Source organism: Pelodiscus sinensis, chromosome 2 (genome assembly GCF_052426305.1).
Source record: "Pelodiscus sinensis isolate ZL-2025 chromosome 2, ASM5242630v1, whole genome shotgun sequence".
NCBI classification, from domain to species: Eukaryota; Metazoa; Chordata; order Testudines; family Trionychidae; genus Pelodiscus; species Pelodiscus sinensis.
In genome coordinates, this window is record NC_143053.1 from 198,144,775 (window position 1) to 198,160,441 (window position 15,667).

Below are 15,667 nucleotides of genomic sequence, written 5' to 3' on the forward strand. Positions count from 1 at the left end.
CCCCGTCTCCCTGGTCTGCTGGCTCCCGCAGCAGACCAGGGAGACGGGGAGCAGCTTTTCTCGCCCTGGAGGAGGCGGGCAGCGGGACCAGGCGTCCCGCCGCTCCAGTCCTCCGGGGCGAGAAAATCCCCGTTCGTATCTGCGGATCCGACATAAGTCGGATCCGCGTAACTCGGGGACTGCCTGTACTATGATCTATGAAAGATCTAAAATGACTACCGTCCCGTCAAAAAGGACCAGACAAAATATCACCCTACAATACTTTGTCTGTCTCTTCCTATAATAAACATTGCTAATGCTCCTGGAGAGGGCTGACCTCCGGCCAATTACATTATGCTAATTTGTCTGCTATTATAACACCTGCAGAGGCATTCACAACTCAGAGCATGATAAAGATTTATACTATGTATTCCAAGCAGCAGACTGTGTGTTAATCTCTCTCTCTCTCTCTTTCTAGTTATAATTCTATGAAGCAATATTTACATGAAATAACTCTGTATTTTCTAAATGACAGTTCTTGCTAGCTCTGTACGTTTTTAGAAGACATGCCCAGGCATTATCTTGTCCCGAGTAAACAGCACCCTTAAAAAAAAAACAAAGGAAACATGCTGTTGGCAACGGCTGTTTTCCTATGTACTTGTATGATTTTTTTAAAGTTTTGCTAGAATGTATTAGTTTATTTTAGCTATATCGTATTAGCACCTGTCATGAAAAGTGGTCACAGATTTCTCTGACAGAGCTGCACCATGCTAAATTGTCTACATTGCATCAGTATTTTTTTGTGAAATTAGGTGCTGTTTTAGGACTGGTTATGCAAATTCTTACTCTTGCAACTATAACAAAAAAAGCAGTCATGTAGCACTTTAAAAACTAACAAGATGGCTTATTAGGTGATGAGATTTTGTGAAGCAAGACCCACTTCTTCAAAGTGCAGCTTCTTCTTCTTGAAACTAAACAAACTCAAAGACTCTACTCATGCTAGTAAAGCCCATCAATTATTTATTTTTATATATTATTTGTATTAAAATAACACTCTAGATTGGGGCCCAATGTGGCAGACATAACAGAAAATAGACCCTGCCAAAGGAGCTTACAATATATTTGTATTATGAACAAATTTCTAAAGGTTTGGTTCTGCCAACCATCCAAACATTTTTAGCTAGGGATGCAGATGGTTTCAACAGAAATACCAGACACACTTGACATTACATCATAATCTACATTACATCTTATTTAGAAAATACCAGACATTTATATTTTCTCATTTATATCTTCTCGGTTTGCTTCCTGAACAGAAAGCTCAAATACTGAACTGTCCGGTTCAAAACCAGACACCTGGCAACCTTATTTTTAGCTGAGACAAGTGACTCAGAAATTCACAACTTTTCTCTCTCATGAATGATCTGCAGGACTTTCTGATTTTAATCATAATGGAAATACAAGGTGGAGATTTATTCCCAGCATTTCTTTTCAGCTTCTGGTACCAGCTGGACCCAGAGGTTCAGAGGAGAATAAAAATGAAAACTACACACTTTTAACAGTTAACTAAACTTTTTTGAAACAAAATACAGGACTATGTAGCACTTTAAAGACTAACAAGATGGTTTATTAGATGATGAGCTTTCGTGGGCCAGACCCACTTCCTCAGATCAAATAGTGGAAGAAAATAGTCACAACCATATATACCAAAGGATACAATTTAAAAAAATGAACACATATGAAAAGGACAAATCAAATTTCTAAACTTTTTTGTACCTCAAAGGTTTTGTTCCGAAACTGGGAAAAGGTTTAGGTCAATACCTATTTTATCAGAATTAATTTACCTGTGCCTAATATTTGCAGCTACAATTTTCAAAGGAGGACATAGGAATTAAATATTGCACAATTAATTATTTCTGTTTTGTGGGGTTCAAAATGGCCCCAATTTTCAATATTCCAAAATTTTCATGATTTTTTTTTACCAAAACCATTATTTTTAGTCAAAAATTATTTCCTAAATTATTGTAACCAATCTATTTTATTTCCCAGCACCCAAGTTGTCTTACTGAAAGCCAAGTTTGAGGTAAATCAAACATTTCAAACATGGGATTTTGCAAATGGTTTTACTATCAAATTTGATGCACCTATAGGTAAAAGTAATAAAACAATGAAAATTGTAATAATGTTAACATTTTGTGAAAAGTTTCCTTTTGGAAAAAGACAGAATTTTTCAATGCAATAATATTCACAGAAAAATAATCCATCAATTCTACTAGAAGATCATTTTAAATAATACAGGCCCCAAGCTAGCACAGAGTAAATTAAGGTTTTCACTCTATCTTTGTGTGCTGGGGACAAGAACAAAATCACTCCAGCTGTGCTATGATCTTCTTATAAATATTTCCAAAAGTTTGTTTGTTTGTTTGTTTGTCCCGAAAGATCTCCAAAACAGTAAGAGCTAGAAACACCAAATTTTGAACGGATACTACTGATTTCCTAACTTAAATAACTGAATTGGTTATATCTCTAAATCAGTTTCCCTTGAGCCTCAATTGGGCCACCAGAGCTCCAATTGGGCCACTAATTAGCTTTTAGTAGCGCCTGAACATAGGCATTTGCTGGACTCTTCGGTTAAGCGTGTCACATAAACTGCAACTACAAGATCCTTTCCATCTGGCTACGAACTAAGTAGTTCATCTGTTCTCCACTAGGCAATGCATTTTGTAAGCACAGCACTAGCTATGTTAATTTCTTAAAGTAATATGATTAAAAAAATTATTTCCAATAAAATGTGTTATGTTATAGTAATTTACGTAGTTCATTCACCACACCTTTTATTGTATTTTCCCCAGGCAAAGCCAGGTATTTCTGCTTGTATGTTATGAAGTTATCAATATCTATAGGTGAAATTGTAACACTATTTAAAATTTAATATGTCTATCTTTACAACAGCTAAAAGTGTGGGGGCACAAAAACATGCTGAAATGCTTTATTAACAGTGAGAGGGAGCACACAAAAGTGTGCACATATCTGTGTAATGACCCATAAATTAGGGCCGACTGCATTTCCCTGTATCACCTGAAGCTGCTATGCTCTGATTAGGACCCCAGAGGCACCTGGACGGAGGAGGCAGCAAAAGGATCCAGTGCACCTTCCTCCCTCTACACTTCCTATCCCTCCTCCGCTAGTCAGCACCTCCCCACTTTTGAGACTGCATAGGTCAGCTCCATGCCCCCATGCTCAGCAGGAGCACCCTCCTTGTATTGCCAGTTGCCCCATTCTGTGACACATTGGCCGAAACTTGCAAAATCCAAGGTTGACCCTAGCTATTCATCAGCAGCATGAAGGAGAGCAGCCACTAACAGGCTCAGCAAGCAAACATATGGTCATTACACACAAGGGGCCAAAGTGATACATTATGTAATTCCATTGTCATCAGAGAGTTATAGTACAGCAGGGGTGAACCTGGCTTAAGCGGCCCTTGGATGAAGTCACTAGCAGGCTGTTACATTAGAACCATTAGGCAGAATTTAAAGCAACGCAGCAAGTGGAAAGGAATGCCTACCTGACAGAGACACCAACAATCAACTACTAGACTATATAAATGGAGTAATTTAAAAAATAAATCAGAAAACTGAGAACAAAATATTCTTATCCTGGTTATAGATAACAGTAAAACTATGCAATGGAAATTGTAAGACAAACTTTTTTTATATTTCCAATTTGCCAAATCCTCTTAATTCCAGCATAATAGTGACAGAAGACATTTTGGCCTAGTTTAGGGCTACTCAACATGCGGCCCAGGCCCATTTGTTTGCGACCTGCAGTGCTGTTTGGGTTTACACAGGGCTCAACATGCGGCCCACAAGTGGGATCCTTTGAACATGGCCTCCACTGGGAATATGCTCCACAATGGCAAGTCAATATAATAGTCTTCTGTTGATATGTGTTTTAGTAGTTAAATTCCCGGACTGTCTCTGCTCATTAAAAGTGCTGTCATATGGGTGGAAATCAAGTAAATATTGCATTTTATTAATATCAGCAAAACTGACTTAAATGGGGCCTATGTGTTGTGTAGTCTTGACTTAATCTTTGTATTCATGCTTGTCAGTGTAAAAGAAGCTATTTGCATATATATTTGCATGTATATGCACCACACTTAAGTTGTAGTGCTCAGCATGTGCTATATCATTGTGATCCCCAGGGCTTCCAAAGTTGAGTGGCCCTGGCCTAGTCAGATGTCACTTCAAAGCTCACATGGACAGCAAGTTCAAAAGACAAACTGGTTTTGTCTTTGAGACTGCAGCTCACAAGTGGCACTGGCTGCATTTGTTCTCTGTAAGAACACTTGACTTATCTGACATAAGTTCTCTGTTAACTGAAGTTAACTGAAGTTCTCTGTTAGTATTGGTTTTTCTCTGGGCTGTGATATTTTGTTAAGGACCCAAACAGAAAAAAGAGTCCTTTTATGGCAGTAGTTTTCAACCTGTAGTCAACAGTGGATGAAAGAGGCTTTTCAGATACATCTCTCTCTGGGTACGTCTAGACTGCGGGGGGTTTACGGTATCCCAAAAAAACTCCATTGTGTTCAGGGAATTTTTTTTTTGCAGAAGAGCAGGCATGCTCTTTTGGAAGCCCTGTCTTCCTCTTTCCATGAGGAAGAAGGGATCTTCCAAAAAAGAGCTTTTTCCAAAATTTGGCCCAGTGTAGATGGGCCAAATTTCGGAAAAGCCTCTTCCAAAAAAAAAGCAGAAAAAGGTACACAAAATGCGGAGTGCACTTTGCATACCTTTTTCCACAAAAACACTGTAGTCTAGACATAGCCTCAGTCAGTCTCAGTCTCTCTCTCTCTCTCTCTCTCTCTCTCTCATGTCAATAGATTTTTCTATGACACCAATGGGCTTGTAGTTATTCTGGGCCGTGTTTCTGAAGTTTCCAAAAGAGTATTATATAGTCATTAAAAGTTGACAAACAAGAAGACATTGATGCACCTGAAGAATTAACTTAGTGTGATATCCTCAGCCCTGCCCTGTCAATACTATTGGAAACAGTAGCTTCAAGTTTTCTGGGCACAGCCCTGCCTGTGGCATGAGGAGACACTGAAATCATGCTGCAGGCTGTAACAGGAAGTCCAGAGGTGGTGGTAAGCAACACCCTGGGAGGGGCCAGGCACAAGACTTGTTTTCGGCTATTAAATAACCATTTTGAAAGACATTTAATAACGAATACAGCATTGACATATTTTGTGATAGAACCTTGGAACAGGTTCCCTCAGGGTGTAACTATTGAAACAATGACGCAGAGTGTTTGGACCCTTCACTGAGTTTTTAAAAACATCCCTTTTTGAACGTATAGAACAACCATCACTCAGGAACAAGTCCAGACCCTCAGATGGCATAAATCAGCATAGCTCTCTTCAAGTCAAGCTGAAAAAAAGATCTGACCTACACAGTATATATAAAGACAATGCTGTAAATGACTTACCTTCTCAAATCCTTCATACTGTGTTCATAATCTTTACATGATATTAACCTTGAATGGATCAACTTTGGAACAAGTTGGGAAATTTTAAACATGCTATGGTATTACATGAGTAATTTAATCCTGCTGGCAATACAATAGTAACTGTATAATCCACCACATTATAGGAGTATGTGTTAATCATAACCCACATTCCATTTCTTGCCTACAGTCTGGTTGCAGTGGTTACCAGCTCCCAATTTACCATCCTATCATAGAGACCAGAAGGGGTAGAGAGCAGAGCTGAGAGACACTGACACAGTCCATCCATCTGCCCTTCCTAACAGGGAGTGACTCCCCATTCCAGTTAATAAAGAGCTCCTTGTCCCTTCATTATGCAGTGTAATCTTTTAAAGATTACACTCTTATTTGGGAACAAGCCAAGAGCCAGTGGGAAATTCTCTAGTAAATTGGATAGGGAGACTACAATACGAAGGGCAGCTGGATTAGAGCACATTTTTTCTGGACATTCCTATTCCTGGGGCCTTCAGGCATTATTAGAAGCTCCGTTGTCTGGATTCCTTTCACTGCCATGTTGTCAGGATAATGCTATTCAAGTGGTGGATACAGATTAGCTGTTCTTGAGATGGGATGAGAGGAATTAAATATTGAAATGTGACCGGAAACCCCCAGTTATTTAAAACAAAACAATGGGATTTCTTTTTCTTATTTTTTAAGATTGTATTGAACACTTTACCAACAAAAAATGTAACACATACTCATTCCATACAGGCTGCCACTGTCTTTATCCACTGGCAAGAAGCTGATTTAAATACCCAACCATGAGTGCTATTTTCCCACTGTCTGACTCCTCCACTTCACCTGCCCAGTGGACGGATGTAATAGCTCTACCGAGCCTGTTTCCTACCCCTTGCTATTTTCTGTGACATGTGTAACTGACACAAAAGAGTAGGGGGTGCCTTAAGCCCTCACCTCTGCCACCTTGTATAATGGGGCATAATTTGGCCAATAAAAGTATTTAATTTTCCTCACTTAGTAATTAAGAAAATATCCATGATTTGCATACGGGATGAGCACAGACATCATGTATTTCTTGTGTTGTGTTGACATGGCTGATGATGCTGATACACAAACAAAAGTACAGACACACAAACCACATTCATTCCAAATTGCAGTAGAGGGGAAAAAACCCAGAAAAATGTGAATGCCTGACAACTAGAAATAAACTCATAAGATCTATGAGAAATGTTATGGATCAGCTTCTTCCAGGGTACTACAAACAACATAGATTTAAAAATAAATCAATAAGAATGAGCTATTTTTCAGAATGTATTAATGAGAAATATGTTAAATAGATAGTTTTGCCTTCTACAGGAAACCTCACTAATTTTTATATTCTTAACAACAATACCACTAGTTATTCCTTTCCACATAATAAACAAAGACGTTTATTAGAAGAAAAGCAAGTTGTTGCAACGCAGGATTTGAAACTAAGTCTGACTCTTTGAAACTAAGTTACTGACTCTTAAAATGATCTTGGGAAAGTCACTGAAACCCTCCATAATTTAAAGTTATTCATCTGCAAAAGTGACATATTAGCAGATATGTATGGTACCAAACAGGCAATAACTAAAACATGGTGCTTCGCCCTGCTGTGAGGGCAGAGGACTGGATTTGATGATCTCTCAAGTTCCCTTCCAGTTCTATGATTCTATATTAAAATTGGGATGTTTGGGTTCTATCATTCTGGGTCTCAATATTAAAGTTCTGTTTCAGCTATTCATCCCTATTTAGAAAAACATTTACACACATGCCTAAAGTTAAGCATATGCTTAAGGACCACTGAAGTAAATGGGACTTAAGCATGGATTTAAGTGTGTTGCTGAAATGGTGGTTAGTATAAAGTGCCCTTATCCCTACAAATTCCATCATTCAGACTTGAGCAAAATGGAATATTGGTACCATTGCAAACAGGAGTTTGAATGGAGAGGAGGATTAAGGGATCTTCTGAAAATTTTAAAAAACGTGAGACACATTCCTGTATTAGGGAGACATTTTACTTTAAGATTTCAAAAGATTTCACGCATACACAAAAGCCAAATGTGAAGAACTTTCACGGATATTTATTTGTAACTATTTGCCAGTGGCAAATTTTATGGGATTTTTAATTAATCAGGCACAAAGTACATGCTTATATATCCCTTGAGACATGCACATGAACATGTGCTCCATAGAGAATGGGAAGGAAAAAAGGAAGAATATAAGAACAAAAAACAACCAACACAACCCAAGTAAAAATATAAAACCAAAGCAGGTTTTTCCCTTCCTCTTATGTAGGAAAATTATGCATATCTCCCTTCCTTAATCAGGTCTCTCATCTCCTCCATTCCTGTATAGTCACGTTCCCTTACATTTAAGCTAAACATCCGCAAGGAGAGAGTGTTGAAATTTTCCAAATTTCAATTTTTCAAAGATAATCTTAAAACTTTTGATGAATGGAAAAAATTGTCAATGACATTTTCACAATTCCCAGCTCCCAGTCTTCTAATATTCTGACCAGCTCCATTAAAGAGAAATTTCATTGCAATATTTTGGTCTTCCAATGCAGTAAAAAAATTGATTGCTTTAGTGTATTACCAGAGTGTTCTGTGTTTGCCTGTCTGTGCCTTTCGGTTTTCCCTATGACCAACTTTTCTTTTTCAATCATCTAAGTTTTCTATTATTCCCCCTGCCAATTTAACTCTGACACTGACTCTCACCTGAACCCAGGTAGCAGGGAGAGGAGTTGCCAGTTCAGTGTAAGTTAAAGCTAATGTCTCTTGTCCATTCTGCCCCCTTGATGCTCTTTCACTCTGCCTTCCATTCCCATCCACACTATGGAGAGCAAGACAGGAAGAGGAAACAGCCCTGGTTTAGACTGGGGAGTTATTTTGAAATAACCCTCCTTAGGTCAAATTTATAAGAGGAGTGTCCACACTACCAAGTGCATTATTTTTAAATAACAGGCTGGTTAACTTGAAATCTGTACTCCTGCTTTCTTCAGGGATTAATGCTAATTTTGAAATAGTTATTTCAAAATAGCATTAGTGTGGACGTTCCGCTGCTGCTATTTCAAAATAACTACCCCCCAGAGTAATTTGAACTAATTACTCCCCAGTGCTTCCTGAGACTCTAAGTCGAGGAAGCATGTCCACATTAACAGATCCTGCCTCGGACTAATTTTGAGGCTTCCCTGTAGTGTGGACATGCTATTTTGATTTTATTATTTGAGGAGTTATTAAATCAATTTTAGTTATTTTGAAATAGTTTCCCTGTGTAGACATGGCCTTAGAAACCTGGCTGGTCTGTCTCTTGAACTCTGAGATAAGTGGGAACTGACTGTAAGGGAGGGTATCTTCTGTCCTTTGTTCCCTTTGGATGGGGAGGGAGAGGAGGTGTTGGTCTCCCTTATCCTGGATGGGAAAAGCAAGCAGGAAGAGGGAACAGAGTTTCCTGTATGGGATAAGAGCCAGGAAGGGAATTTACTGCTGGAAAAATTTTTCATCACATGTATCCCTGCTACATTATCTATTGCCCAGAAACTTCAGCCAGTCACCAGCTCCCACGGCTGCTCTTTCCTCAGGCTCCCCTCCTCCCCTGGAGCAGCACTCCTGCAAATAAGGGGGGAAAGCTAGGTAGAGAAGAGAAATCTGTGCTTCACATTCACCTCTCCTCTTATTTTAAACTCTACCAAGAAGGATGTTACAAGGCTTATTTAATGAACAAATGTTAAAAAGTCTATGTTTCTTGCTAAGTGTGATACAGCATAGAGGTCACAAGTATGATTATAAATACAGGGAATACAAGAGAGTCCACATGGTCTGGGTTTTTCTGTTATCACCTCAAGATTTTTGGATGATGCATTTTCAAGATTTCTTCATTTAAGAAGGCAAGATTCAATTTATTAACAAAAAATATGGCATGGTGGTCCTCAGCTTCTGAGCCACAGATCCATACCACTTCCCGCCGCTGAGAGTCACCGCAACAGGATCTCAAGCCTGCTGCTTTTCCCTGACTCTTGTCTTTTGCAGAAACTGCAGTGACTTGCCACTGGTCATCCTCCAATGCAAAGAGTGTCCCATAACTTATTGTGTCAATGCTAGCAGAACCTCCCCTTCCTGGAACAGCACAAAGGTTTATGGGACTCATCTGAAAAGAACCAGTTGCAAGTGTCTGTCACAGTATTTGAGTAACATTGAGAATCCCCTACTCTGAAGGAGATGATGAAAAAGAAGCAGTGCTAATGGAAAGAGAGAGGGAATGTAAAGCTTACATGATAAGCCAAACAAACATTCCTAAAGATTAGCATGTACATTTTTACCAAGACTCACAGAAATCCTGTTGACCTTCAAGAACAGACTTCCAAATAAAAGCTGGCATAAAAATCAAAATGGTCAGTTGTGGTTTCCTAATTGCCAAAGAAAGGGGAGAGAAATTACTACTATTTCATGACCACGAGGTATTTCCTAACTTCATTAAGCACATTTTTCCTCAGGAAGATCTTCTCTTAATAATGGGATACCACGGACTATCATTAAGCAGGATATAAGGTCGGGAGGGCAGGGGTGAAAGAGATGAAAAGGGAACTACTGAGAGTTCATCTCTTCTGTTTATTTTGAGACACACTTATGATTTGAGTAGGCCTATTCAAATTGCATTCAAAAGGTTCAGTACTCTGAAGAACATAAACAAAACTAGCATGGGCCAGGAGCCAGGATAAAGTTTTCTTCATAGTCATAGGGAAAGGTCAGCTTTAGCTTATCCTTTTATATGGTAATCACAACTGTATATTGACATTTTTGACACAGAAAAAGAAACAGGGAAGAAAAGACTAATAGTCCGTTTCCACGGGGAAGCTTTTCTAGAATGATCATATGTTTTCTCAGCTTTTGGGGCGATTGCACTTTCCTTCATAAACATTTTGAACCTTTCATGCTGAATCTGGCTTATGGATGGCAGCTTGTACCCACTGAAAGAGAAGGCAATAATCCAGCTAGAGTTAGAGAATGTTCCTAGAGCCAGTGCAGAGTTGTGTCAATTTTAATGTCATGCTATGGAGAGCACACATATGCAGTTTTTTTCACTTTAGAGGATTAAAAGAGACCTCTCTTAGCAAAATCAATAAGGGCAGCTTGCTGTGACTAATGGGCTGTAGAAATTCAAAAGAGACTGTTTGTACCATTGAATTCATGTTGTCTCCACTATTTAAACCCTCCTACCCCTCAGGTCCATGCAGATGGCAGAACTGCACTTTGACATGTACACTCACATGATGAGCTGACACATGCTCTCTTCCCAGACACCAGGCTCAATCACACTCCTGGGTCATCTTTATATCAAGGAAGGGAGAAAGCTCCTCTCTATTTGTGACGAGAGACTGTTATTCTATGGAAGTGTGTGTGAGAAAGTGTATGTGTGTGTGTACATATAAGAGAGAAAAGCTGGAAGAGGGAAATAGCATTTGAAATGAGTCCTTGCTTTCTGATGCGGTTAAAAGTTTAGCAGTACATATTTTCAGAAACTCCATGTATACTCTAAAGCACTCAGACACTGCACTTTTCCAAACCTGAGCATCATTTTTGTCTTTGAGAGGACTTTTCCTTCACGTCTTTGCTTAGCATATGCTGGGCCAAATTCATTCCTTGTGAAACTCCACTGAAGGCAGGAGAATCATCCCAGAGATAAACATAACCCACTCCAAATGGATCAAAATAATGAAACACTCAACTCCAGACTTCATTTACTGCAACAGAGTTCCTTCACAGCTGTGGCTCACTCCCAGAAGTTGCTGTGCTAGCTTCTGAACTTTCCTCTAGTCCAAAGCTATGTCTATACTGCTTCCTTCGTGAACAAAAGCCTATGCAAATGAAGCGCAGATTAGCATATTGTCACACTTCATTTGCATAATACGTTAGGGGCCATTTTTGCGCAAGAGGGGTTTTTTGCACAAAAAGGAGCCGTCTATATAGTTCCTTTTTGCGCAAAAGCCTCTTGCGCAAAAACAGCCCCTAATTAATTATGCAAATGAAGTGCAGCAATATGCTAAGCCGTGCTTCATTTGCATATGCTTTTGTGCAAGAAGGAAGCAGTATAGACGTAGCCCAAGCGTGGGCAATAATTTTAGAATGGGAGCCACTTCACAAATTTTTGAAGTAGCCCCGGGCCACCCTGTAAGGGGTGGAGCCTCAGGCAGAAGGGGCAGGGCCAGAACACTTCCGTACTCCCCCACCCACAGACCCTGATTGGCCTGAAGGTGGGGTAGCATGTGAAGTCTTTGCCCTCCACCTCTCACTCCCGGGAGAACTGCCAGCTGTTATGAACTGTTGGTGGTTCCCTCTAGGCGGCAGTAGGAGACTTCGTGCGCTTACCCCCCACCCACTCCGCGGTCAATCAGGACCAGGGAGTGGGGAAGCACAAGAAGTCTCTTGCTCTCTGCCCCCATCCTGCAAGGGGTGTGCAGTGCTTAGAGTGAACCACAAGCTGAACAGCTGGCAGTTCACTCTAAGTGCTGAATGTCCCTTGCAAGGCAAGAGGAGTCTTCACGCACTCATCCATCTCCAGGCCCTGATTGGCCTTGCGGTGGGGGAGTGGCAGGGCATCCATGAGTCAGATCAACCTGCTTGGCAGGCCAGATCTGGCCCACAGAGGCTCTCTTGCCCACCCCTCCTCTAGTCCTTCAATTTTATTACCATGACACTCCACAGTATTAACAATAAAGTTAATAAAGTGGCTCTTACAGCCTCTATCCCTCCAACCATCTTTTCTCAACCTAAACAAGAGATTAAAAAAAAATCACTCTCCCCCACAACCAAGACTTTTAAAAAGCGATATCTGCTGTCTGACAAACATCAACAGATCATGCCATGTCTGCTGCATAATTTTTCTGTCTGTGTTTATTAGCTAAGGAATCTGCACCAACTAATTCTGCAATAAGACCATCGCAAAATGGAAGCAAAGTTTAAGCAGCTGAAGGGTGAGAATAATAGGCTGAAAACAATAGTATAAGAACAATAGGCTCATCTTCAGCAGTCCATTAGGAGGCTGGTAAGGAAAAAATAAGAGAGAAGAAAAATCCTAGAGTGAAATGCTATTTTTATAAATTTACTTGAATTTTGCATTTTAAGAGAAGTTTGGGATTAAGGTCAACAGAATTGAGGGAGACTGAACATGTGGGTTAGAGATGGACCTAAATCAACCAATTGGATCTGAGCATCCCTTAATCATTAGGATCAGAACCCAAAAATTTGGCAGTTTGCCTACTCTGCATAAAACAGGCTACACCAAAATCTCAGATCTAAACACTTCTTCACACAGGGTGACAGAGGACAGAAACCTAGTTTGGATCTGATTTTTGAGCTTGGAACTTATTTCTAATGTGTATGTACCACTCTATGCATGAGAGCTACCATTACTGACTGGGGAACAGACCATCTTTTCCATCAGCATAGCAACAAAATGGGGCATGGTTAGAAAACAGGAACATCCAAACATTACACTGTCCCTGGACTACTATTTCAGCACCCATGTAGTTATGAAAGTTGGCATAAATTAGAGCAGCCTGTGGGCTAGTCCAACATAACTCAAGAAGGGTGGGATATGTAGCACCAAGATTAGTACAAAGGAATGCCTTAAGTCTGCGGCATTATGCATGAGATCTCTGAGTATGGCCAAATGCAAGTCAGACTGTTATGGGCAAAATGCAGCTTAAAGTATTCCTTAATCTTAAATCTTGGTGCTGCAAATCAATCCCCAAAACCATGTGCTACACCAGAAATGTAACAGCTCCCAGAACAAACACCAGGATACCAGAACAAACACGTCCTCTTCAAGAGGATAGTGACAAAAGCAACCCTGGGTTATTTAACCTTTTGGCTGTGTCTAGACTGGCCAGTACTGGTGCATGTAACAAAATGTATTACACAGATAGAAAAATGTAGAGGGAACATTGCCGACCAGACGACAAATGTGTCTCACTGATCAAAGTCAGACATGGGGAACATGTTACTACAATCCCAAACTTTCAGGTATTATTGTACGACACCAGTGTACCTGAAAGATCCCACCTATAGTACAATGATGCTGACTGTAAACAGTGTGAGTGACATCAATGACAACAAGAGGGACAAGATGGTTACTTGTTTTTCTCATTAAAATTCTACAGTGGGTACAATAAAATCACTCTGTTAGCTTTCACACATGTACCTTGCAGTGGTTTTAGAAGCCATTCGAAAAAGTTAATGTTTTAACGTGTGAATAAATATGACTTAAGGCTCGTTTCTGAAATTTTCCATTCTGCATTGCCACAGACTCCTAGTACCTCACATTTGGCTCTTCTATCTTGTGGTAGAAATTCTCTTGCCCCAATAGATTTATGATGTTCCTTGTTTGTTTATTTTACTAGATTTGCCTTGAGACTGGGGCACAAATTAAGATCCTTACACACACATTCTCTTCATATAATAACAATCACTATTATTTATATAGTAAGAAACTTGGGGAGAGGGAAGGCAAAGTGGCGATCCCAACTATACAGCTTTAAGAGTCCCCAGAGAGATGTACAACTAGATGACTGTTAGGTATACAAAGTGAAAGAAATCCAGTCAACACAAGAGTTATTCCTGTTTTGAAATCCTTGAACTGTATCCATTTAAGCATTAGGAAAAGCTATAAACAAATGATAAATCATGCAATTATTAGGATTTGAATTTTGGCAAGATAATAAAAATTGTAGGGGGATAATCAGGAAATAATAGAAAAGATCTGCAAGCAAAGGCACCAATTAGCAATAAATAAGGCTTGGCACTGACTAGCTGAACCAATGTGGCTCTCATTAGAGAACCATGGAACCTGTTCCTGCAGCAAACCTCTTCAAGCACAGGAAAGGTGAGGTAACTGAAATGTCAGTGTGTCCCTCTATAGCGCTCTTACTACAGTATTGTAACCACCTGGGCCAAAATGACTACCTTATGCTGAGTGAAGGCCATTCCACTGTTCTACAAAACTTTGACATGTTTCCTGTTCTCTGCTGGGTTGTTTTTTTGTTTTTTTTTTAAACAGGCTTTGGAATTCTAGCTGAACAAAGATGACCAGAAACACACAGCTTACTCATACTGAAATCCCCCCCCCCCCTTCATTTCACTTCATTTTATTAATGATACCACTTAAACAGATAAAGAGTTCACACACACAGCAGGAGTGGGCGTGAAAGGAGAGGAAGAGAGGGAGAGAATCTTGTCTTATTAGACTAGCAACAGACATATCATATTAATGCAAAGAATCAGCATATGGTTCTAATAGGCTTTCTTAAAATGATTTATCAGCTGTGATTAAGCCCTCAAACACCATGTCTATCTTCATAAATAAAGTAAAAGTGCACCTTGCTCTAAAATGTATCAGCAGTATCTTATTACCCAACCATGTATGCTGTACTCCACTTACAATCTGGCTCTGGGGAGTGAAGAGTTTGTGTTTAATAGCCGATTGTACACTATAAGGAGATTGCCAAGATTTAGGAGCCTTAGCTAAGAGATAATCTTACTAGAAAGCCATTACAGTGAAGGTTTATCTCCAGTATGTGTCACGGAGACCAGGCTGCTGAAATATGAACAGGTAATTAGAAAGCTATGCTTTAAAAAAACACACAGAGAAAGTCTGGGGGTGTGTGGCTTTATTAACATGCTACACTGTCATGAGAGAAATCAGCAGGGTCACTTTTTTGCAGAGAGCAAAGCAAAAAAGGACATTCAAAGAGGATGTCTCAATTTCATCAAGAGCACAGAGGGACAAGGAAAGGGAGAAAGAAGGTCAGTCTAGCTATATTACTCAGAGTACTGGGACTCATTAACTGGAATTCAGAAGAACATGGATGGGTTATGGTTAAGAAAGTTTTGGCTTTAAACAAAAAAAGTATCACACACACATACTGCCTCTCTGCATGAGTTGGACAGGAACCTCACTATCACTATGCTGCCACTTCATCATCATCAACAATCATGGGCTTAATGCCCATTGGTGTCCGATGCCTCCCTCACTATTTCCTTCTATCTTTCCCTGCCCAGTGCAGAGTGGCTTAATTTCTGTAGACTAGCTCCGCACCAATCTACTATATCATCTACCCATTCTCTGTGGAGTCTGCCACTCCTATTCGGACCATCCATTATGCCGAATA

General features: G+C 39.9%; 1 protein-coding gene across 7 annotated transcripts in view; it reads right to left on the minus strand.

Annotated features, from left to right (window-relative positions):
• CREB5 (cAMP responsive element binding protein 5) overlaps positions 1-15,667 on the minus strand; it is a 369,817-nt gene that overhangs the window by 272,496 nt on the left and 81,654 nt on the right. The window lies entirely within an intron of this gene.